Source organism: Alexandromys fortis, unplaced genomic scaffold (genome assembly GCF_014885135.2).
Source record: "Alexandromys fortis isolate MF-2015 unplaced genomic scaffold, M_Fortis_MF-2015_v1.1 scaffold_7, whole genome shotgun sequence".
NCBI lineage: Eukaryota > Metazoa > Chordata > Mammalia > Rodentia > Cricetidae > Alexandromys > Alexandromys fortis.
In genome coordinates, this window is record NW_026067920.1 from 21,721,803 (window position 1) to 21,730,990 (window position 9,188).

The 9,188-nt window shown below is 43.2% G+C and overlaps 1 protein-coding gene across 3 annotated transcripts in view; it reads left to right on the top strand.

Moving 5' to 3' along the window:
* Window positions 1–476: 476 nt before the first annotated feature.
* Window positions 477–9,188, top strand: part of Vps54 (VPS54 subunit of GARP complex) — a 77,595-nt gene continuing 68,883 nt past the window's right edge. For 2 of the 3 annotated variants that reach the window (XM_050141117.1, XM_050141118.1), the window contains exon 1: window positions 483–618. The gene's annotated coding sequence lies outside the window, so the exon portion shown is untranslated. Of the gene's footprint in view, window positions 619–9,188 lie in introns of all 3 variants that reach the window. The other variant, XM_050141119.1, reaches the window with a different exon arrangement.

Genomic DNA, 9,188 nt, shown 5'->3' on the forward strand with positions numbered 1-9,188 from the left:
CGCGCGGGGTCGTCCCCGCTCAGGGGACGTCGGGTCCACGGCAGCCGCGCCAAGCCCTCTCGGAGCCGCGCGCCGATCCGCCTCCCCCTCCCCGGTCCGGCCGCGGCCCTCCCGCCCCGGCGGAGCCGCGGTGGATTGTGGGCTGGGGGCTGCGGCGGCCTGGCGGCGGCCTGCTGCGCGCTCTCCGAGGACCCAGCCGCGCCGGGCCGGTGGCGTGAGGCGGGCGGCGGCGGCGGCGCGGGGAGCTGAGGCGCCGGGGGCGGTGGTCGCGGCGCGGCGGCGGCTCCCCTGGAGGCCGGGGATGTGGGAGAGGCGGCGGCGGCAGCAGCGGCGGAGGCGGCGCTGCGGACCCGGGGGAAACTGCTGGCTGACAGGACACCCGGGCGAGACGTGAGGGGCCCGCCGCGGCCGCTCTGCCCCCGAGCGGCGCTGGGCTCGAGAGGGCGGCCCTGTGCTCCCGGGCCCGCTGGCCAGCAGGCGCGGGGCGGAGGCGGGAACCGGGCTCGGGCCCGGCGCGCAGGGCGGCGGCGGCCGCGGACCAGCAGTCTCGGCGCGACGTGGAGGGATGGAGGCGGCGGTGCACTAGGCCTCGTCTGGGGCTGCCGCCCGGGACCGCAGGTAGGTGCGGGATGCGGGCTCCGCGGCCACCCTCTCCCGACCCGGGGCAGGGAGGGCCGAGCTCCCCTACCCCCTCCGTGCCCTCGGGGTCCGGGGCCGAGCGAGTTTGGGCGCCCGTCACCGCCCGAGACTCCCGTACCCCCCGCCGCCAGCACTTCCTTCTCGGCGCTCCCCGGGATCTGGGCCGGCAGCTGTGCCCCGCTGCTGCAGGTGCCGCTGTCGTCCCCTCGCCCCTCGCCCGGATCCCGGATCCCGGATCGGGAACTCGTACCGCTCCTCGGAGCCCAAACTTTCCCTCTCCTTCCAGCCGGGCCCTCAGCCCCATTTGGAGCCTTCTCGAATAAAAACAAAACCCTCTGGAGAACACTAACCCGCAGAACTAGGTGTTTTACACTGTAGTTTAAATAGTTTAATTCTTTCTTTCTTTTTTTATTCTTCCAGTTTTGCTTCCAACTGTCTGCATTGGGTACAAAGGGGGGCCCTCCCTGTCCTTCGTGGGTTGTTTGGGAACTTTTGCCTGATCATAATAATTAGCCATTTGGCTTGTCCATGTATAGTATAGGGTGATATTTTTAGAATATTGGCCTGTCAGAATTGTGAAGTGCTGTTAAAAATTCCTCTTTTAAGCCAGCTTTAGTTTTTGGTCTCTATAGAGATTTTCTTTTACTTCGAAGAATTAAATTGGAGTATTTCTGTTTTCTAATTGGGCCCATTTTTGGTTTCTTAAACTCGGGCCAGTCGTAACAACAAATGTTCACTGGGCAGGTGATAATCACGATAGATCTTTTGTAGTGTATGGAAACATAAGCGATAACTTAAGCTGTGGATTTTGATGGCCATTCAGTTTTCTAAGTGGGGAGCTCTAATTGGAAAGGTACCTTGATTTCCTGGTAGAGTGGAACAGATGGGGTGATGTGTGACCGTGAGTGGGGTTTCCTGGAAGTGACTGTTGATGCTTTACACTGATGGGCACTAAGTACAATTGATCAACGTGTACCTGCTAGTTGTGGCTGAGGCAGCAGAGGCTTACAATTTTTTTGTGAATTGGCCCGTTTTAAACTGTGTTCTGGCAACCTGAGAGCTTTTAAAGTAACAGTCTGTTCACAGTAAAACTGTAAACACTGCCGTGGTTTCTTGTTGATACCCGTATAATTTGTACTTGTATTGTTACTACGGGATTTGGCTTTCAAATTTATAACTAGCAAAATTATCTAAAGTTTACTAGGAAAAGAGGATTAAGTGGGCATATGTTTATGTTTTGGAAAAGTTAAATTTTATTTATGAAGAATTTTTATTAAATCAGATCTTATATAACCCATGAGAGGACAATTTGCAGAACCTATTCTTAATCATACTGCTTTTCAGTAAGGTTGGCTATAACTTTTTTCCTACTCTTTTTAAAAACAGCTTTATGGAGCTAACCTACTGTTCCATTCATCCATTGTAATCCAGTGTATTGGTTTTACTTATTTCTTAAAGTGTGCTGAAGCTGTAATCCAGGGCCTTGTGAATGACAGCAGAGGAGCTCCACCACAGGCTACTTTCCATCCAGTGTTGAGTGTATTTACTGTGTGATCACCACCATTCTGTGAGCTTTGAACACCATCTCCTTAACCCTTTCATACCTGTTAACAGTTACTCCTCATGTGCCCACAAACCCCCAACTGCTTCCAGGCAGCCACTAATTTACTTTATATCACAACATTTGCTTAACGTGTGACTTTCACATAAATGATGTGAAATCATAGCTTTAAAAAAATTATTTTAAAATCAATTTACATTTAATTCTTTTTTAAATTTGGGTCACGTAGTAAGCAACTGATCTCTAGAATTAAAAAAAATTGTAAAAAGATGATAGACCATTTGGTTGTGTCCATGTGAGATTTGGAGAAAGAAGAGAAAAAGTATGAATGGCTTTGGGGACCGTGAGTTAATCTGGTGAGCTGGGGCCAGTGAGAAGTTGGAAAGATTTTTGCTACTGAATACTGGAGTATCAAGTTGGAGAAGACCTTGAAGGTCACTGTTGGCTTACTTCCTGCTTGCTCAAGAGCAGAGACCAGAGGAAGAAATCCGAAGGGAAGAAACTTGAATCTCCAGGATACTTGGCTGGGGACTATGATGTGCTTCTATAAAGTGATGAAATGGGCTGGGGTGAGCTGGATACTGGACTTGCTTAGATTCTTGTGTGTGTGTTTGACCTTATGCTATCAGAACTGGTCAAGAACGGGACATTCCTTCACCGTTAGGACAAGTGCTGACTGAGCTTATCTATATAGACATTGTAAAAACTTCGAAAACTCTTTAAAGCTCATCAAATCTGTTATTGTGAAGTTATTTTAAAATCAATTCACATTTACAGTATTTTTTTTTTTTAATTTGGATCATGGAGCAAGCAGCTGGTCCCCAGAATAAAAAAGAATATTGTAAACAACTGATAGATTGTTTGTGTCGGTGTAAGATTTGGAGAAGAAGAAAAAAGAGTTAATGGCTTTGGTGACCTTAAGAGTTAATTTGGTGAGCTGGGGGTTAGTGAGAAGTTGGATCAGTGCTTACATTGATAATGTTTTTAAAGATCCAAAGTGTAAAAACAGTTTAAAACATTGTAATTAGCAAGGCTGTTTGGAGGCTTACTTTTTAAAGTTCCCAAGTCCTAACGTCTAAAGCAGTAGCTCTCCAAGCATGGTTCTGTTCTGCACAGAACTTTTGGAAGTATCTGGAGATGATTTTGATCATCACAATAGCAGCTAAGGAAGGATGTTAATAAGTGTTATATAATGCATAGGACACTCCTTTATCCTGTCCCCTGCACCCCCCCAGAAAAGACTAGTGAATCAAAGTATCAATAGTATTGTTTAAACCTATGATCTGCACGACTCTGGTAAGGACTTGATCTATTGCTATGTAGTCTCATTGGATATTGTTTGGTGGGTAAGGGAAGTGCCTAAGTCATTTAGCCTGGTCGCAGTTGAGGGCAAAGCAAAAGGAAAGAATTTGATATAATGTAGATATTTTGAGTCTGTTTAGTTTTCAAATCTGAAAAAAAATTCCTTTTTGGGGGCTGGAGAGATGACTTAGTTTTTAATAAGCTAAATTGATGATAAAAGATATAAGTTCATTTTTGTTATTTACTATCCATAAGACTTTAGAGAGATTATTAAATGTTTCTGAGTTTTAGTTTTCTCATCTCGAAAATGGTGAGTGTGATGGATAATTTGCTGTATTACACAATTATTGTCAATGTAAGTGGGTTTATGTGTAGTAAAATGCTCTGTCTGGAAAGCCAAATAGTTAAGTTGGGAGAGCATTAGCTTGAAGATGCTTTGTCAGTTCTAACATACTCTGGAAGAGTTGTTTCAGAAGAACAAATTAGAAAGGGGTATATAGAATTTATCAAACCCAATATAGAGGTAGCAAGGTAGGGAATTGTAGGCAGACTTTTCTGTCCCACCAGCCAGTTCTAAATAACCACACAGAGACTTCTTGTTAATTATAAGAGCTTGGTCAATCGTTTAGACTTGTTTTTAGCTAACTAACTCCTATAACTTAAATTAACCCATTTCTATTCATCTCTGCTGCCCGAGGCTTGTTAACCTCATCTATACTGTCCATCTTTCTTGCTGTGTGACTCATGGTGTCTCCTCTGACTCCACCCTTCTCCCCAGCATTCTCTCCGCCGTGAAAATCCTGCCTAGCCATTGGCCAATCAGCTTTTTATTAGCAGTGAGAGCCATGATCTTCACAGTGCACAAGATTCTTCCACAGCAGCAAATAGTGAGTGACAGCTCCTGGGAGAAGAGAAACACGACCGTGTCCGTCCCAGCTTGCCTGCCTTCCTTCCTCCCTCCCTCAGAAGAACTGCTTAATATACCAGCAGAACTGAAGATCCTTATCTAGAGACCAACTACAGTGGCATCTAATGTTAGCTTATTGCAAGATTTCTATGTGTGTGTGTTTTTCCTGGTCTTTTTGTCTAATAGGCCCTGTGCTGTAGTCATTGGTCTTTCTAAAAGGTAAATCTGACAATTTTATTTGTCTCTTAAATTATTTCTAACTTTCTTTTATAGTTAAGATGAAGTTCACATTTCTTATTTATAGCCTCAAAGACACTCTACAATCCCCACACTCCCAAGTATGTAATTTTCCAGGACATTTTGAATTACTTGTGGTACCTGGCAGTAGACTCTTTTTCTTCCAAATCTTTTGCACGTTATGTTTGCCATTTCTAGAACTGCGCCATGTCACTCCTTCCCCTCATTGGTCTGACTCCGTTCTTACCCTTCGGTTCTTGGTAAGCTGGCTTTGACTTTACTTTTTTACAAAGTTTTTATGTTATGGGTGTTTTGTCTGTTTTGTACCATGAGTGTGTCTGTACCCTTAGAGACCAGAAGAAGGCTTTGGATATGGGACTAGAGTTATAGACAGTTGTGAGCTGCCAGCTGGCTGCTGAGAACTGAAGAGCAGCCAGTGCACTTTACCACTGCACCATCTCTCCAGCCCCCTGGCTTTTACTTTTTATTATTTTTTAATATATATATTTTTTTATTATTTTAAGACATAGCCATGTGTGCTGATCCATGCCCATGCTCCAGGTGTTAGGGAGACTGAGGCAGGCAGATTCTAAGTTCTAGGTCAGCTTATGTTAAAAATGTTCATGGCTAACTTGAACTACTTAGTGAGACTGTCTCAGAAAGCCCCCTTTCCCAGCCCCCAGGGAAGACATAAATGATGGTAAGAGTAAATTTATTTTTTAACTGAGGGCACTGTGAGGCACGGAAATAAGCATGGAATTTAGATCAGAAAGTCTGAGTTCAAATCCTATAGTCATAATTACTTACCTAAATATTTTTTAAGCCAAGTTACTTCTGAACCTATTGCTTTTACCATATAATGAAAATCATAATTTATTTATGAGATTGTTTTGAAGATCAACAAAATAATCTGAATGGAGGTAACCAATTATGAGCTACATAATGGTTAGTAAAATACTGATGATGATGTAATTTTTTTACTGTTTTTATATCGCTTCCTTTCATGACATCTGTGTTTTGTTCATTAATAATGCATACCTCACTTCCTTTTGGATGCAAGACTTCAGAAAACCCTTAGAACTCGTGGGAGTGAAGCAATCTAGATTTTGTCTAAGCTGATCTCTTTCCTAACTTCCCAAGATAAAAACATTTGACACAGGAGAAGCATGTGAAGCAACTCCCTCTTCTAGGTCACTCTGCTGGGTCATGGCCTAGTTCTGTCTTGATCTCAAGTTGGGACATAAGCCTAAAGTCCCTCACAATCCCTGGGTTTGTTGATTTACTTAGTCTCTCTCCTGCCTTTTCCAGGTTTATCATTGTTCTCCAGGACTCGCCCTCTTCTTCTTTTTTTTTTTTTGATTTTTCGAGACAGGGTTTCTCTGTGGCTTTGGAGCCTGTCCTGGAACTAGTTCTGTAGACCAGGCTGGTCTTGAACTCACAGAGATCCGCCTGCCTCTGCCTCCCGAGTGCTGGGATTAAAGGCGTGCGCCACCACCGCCCGGCTTCGCCCTCTTCTTTTTATGGGCGTGCAATGAGAACCTTTTTTCTGTGATGTGGCTGCTCTTCTGTTTCTTGTCTCCATAGCCCCCTCTCACTCCCAGTCTCAAGATTAGAACTAAACAAGGAAATGGAAGTCCATGTTGTTAAAGTGTAAATGTTCGAATGCGGAAGTATGAATGTTAATCTTTTTGTTATTTAAAACTAAGATGTATATAATACTAGCAGTAGTAGTTGCAGTTATTTTTTTTCCATGTTCCAGTTATTGTGTCATGAGCTTACAAAAGATCCTAAACCTTACAACATTTCTGTGTGTTATTTCTTTTTATAAATGAGGACACTGAAATGTCTGGTGGTAAGAAAGCTATCAAATGTCACACAACTAGTAAATGACAAATGTCTAAGTCTGTGTGGCCAGTCTTCTCAAGCAGTGTATTATGTTTCAGGAAAGAGAGAGAGCTGGGATCGAGTTTTAGAAAATCAAGTGCTATTATATAAATAAATATGTTATGGACTTAAGTTTTTATATTATATTTGAATGTATATGAACCCATGGGAGCCATTGTTAATGGCACGTGTAGCCTTGCCCAATTTCCACAGTTTTCATTTACTTGTTCTAGTGAACACTCAAAGATTTTACAGTGCTAGGTGCGGTATAGGACAGTAAACAAGGCAAATGTAAGTTTTTATGGTAGAGTGAGGAAAGCAGGAAACAAAATAGATTAGTCTCCTGTCACATGAAAAAGTACTCTAAAATTAAAGTACCAGAGGGATGAAGGGCTGGGATGATATGTTTTGAGATGGGACAGTTGTCAGGGAAGATCTGTCACCCACTAAGAAGAGTAAAATCACTGTGAATGTTTTGTTTTGTCTCTGGTACATTACACATAGTCACAGAATGTTTTTACATAAGACAGAGATTTGCTAGATGTTCATTTTTTTATGATACCACAAGTGAGGTTTTTGAAATAGTAGCTGAACCTTCTTTTGGAGACCAGGGTCTTGCTCAGTAGTCCAGCCTGGCCTCAAACTTGTAGTTCTTCCTCAGCTTCCTAAATGCTATAATTCATCTAGATTTGAACAGTGTTTTTATTTTATTTTGAACTTTTTTTTTTCTTTTTTAACTTCCTAATCTGTTCCAACTCAGTCTTTGCAGTCTGTCTTTCACTCCCGTTGTTGACGTGGTACTGCTCTCTGGTATGACTTGTGATTTCCTAATTTTCCTAATCTCAAGGTTTCTGTTTTTCTGATATTCATGATTAGTTTACTGGTGCACTTTGGTCTGATAGTTTTTTCTTGCTTTTTTCTCCACCTTCAAAGAACCTTTCTCTCTCTCTCTCTCTCTCTCTCTCTCTCTCTCTCTCTCTCTCTGTGTGTGTTTGTGTTTGCAGGTAAAAATTGTGCATGGGATATTTGTGCCTGTCTGCCTGAGAGTCTGTGTGTGTCATGTGCCCACAGATGGTGTTGGATCCCCTGGACTTGGAGTTATAGGTGTATCTCTGATTTTGAGGCCAGCATATTCTACGGAGCTAGTTCCAGAATAGCCAGGGCAATTGTCATGAGAAGTAATAATGGTATCTTTCACTGACTCTGATGGAGTAAACTTGAATGAGTGGTTGAGTGGATTAGAAAGCCATTTTATCTTGTTTTGGCTAAAGGAATTCTAATAGACCTATTTTATTTTTTGTGAGAAGGAAAAATGTATCACATTTGCGTATGGTATGTGACTGACAGTGGTATTTAGCAAAGCAGATAATTTAGCAGTGTCCTTTGTTTCTTTGTGTATTTTTCTTGTGTGTGTTGTGTGTGTACACATATAAAGATATATGCATGGCATATATATGTATGTATATGTGTTTGTGTGTGCATGTGTGCATATTCATATGGAAGCCAGAGGGAACAGTCTTGGGTGTTGTTCCTCAGGTACCATCAGCTTTTGAGAATTTGAAGTGGTGTCTCTCACTGGTCTGGAACTCACCAAGTAAGCTAGGCTGACAGCTAGAGAGCCCAAGGTTTTCCCTGTCTTTATCACTCTGCACTGGGATTACAAATGCACACTCCCATGCCCGTCTGTTTAATGCAGGTTTTTAGGATCAAACTCAAAAAGTCTTCAGGTTTGCAAGGCAAGCACTTTACTGACTGAGCTCTATGCTCATAGTCCCTGAAGTCTTATTATTAATATATATTGTTAATTGGTTAGTTATACTATAGCTAATTAACCATTTCCTTCTAAATTCAGAGTTTGTTTGCACTTTTTTACTTTTAAAAATGCTAGGATTATAATTGAATTTACACTACTAGAGATTGAACCCAAGGTCTCCATGCATGGCAGTCAAGTACTGTACCACTTAATATCGTGTCCCCGTGTGCTGGCTAATTTTCAGTAGGCTGTACACAAGCTAAGATTATCTGGGAAAAAGAAACCTCAATTTATAAAATACCTTTATCAGATTGGCCTGCAGGCAAGCCTGTGGATCATTTTCTTGATTACTGATTAGTGTGGGAGGGCTCACCCCACTGGATCATCCTGGGTTGTATAGAAAGCAACCGGATCAAGTCACGGGGAACAAGCCAGTAAGCAGCATTCCTCTAGAACCAGTTCCTGCCTCAGGTTCCTCAATGATGGACTATGGTTGAGATGCGTGAGCTAAATAAATCCTTTCCTCCCCAAGTTGCTTTTGATCACAGTCTTTCACAGCAGTAGAAAGCAAACCAGAACACCTCCATCTTTTTCCTTTTCTTTTTGGACAGGGTTTGGTCTTGAACTCACTCTGTAGCATAGCTCCCAGAGTGAGGGGCAGGAGAGAGGGACTAAGGAAGTGTATAGCTCAAAGAAATAGTGGGGTTATAAGGGAATGGGAAGCCCATGAGCTGGAGACATTTCGGGTACGGGCAGGGTGAGAAGAGCCAGGATGTCAGGATGCCAGCATGGACTGTGAAGTGTGTAACAGGTACTTGTAACACTGAGGGAGCGGAGGCCAGCATGCCCTTTGGTTTGCTGAGGGGTCACAGATAGCCATGTGTTCTGAATTTCTTTTGGACCTG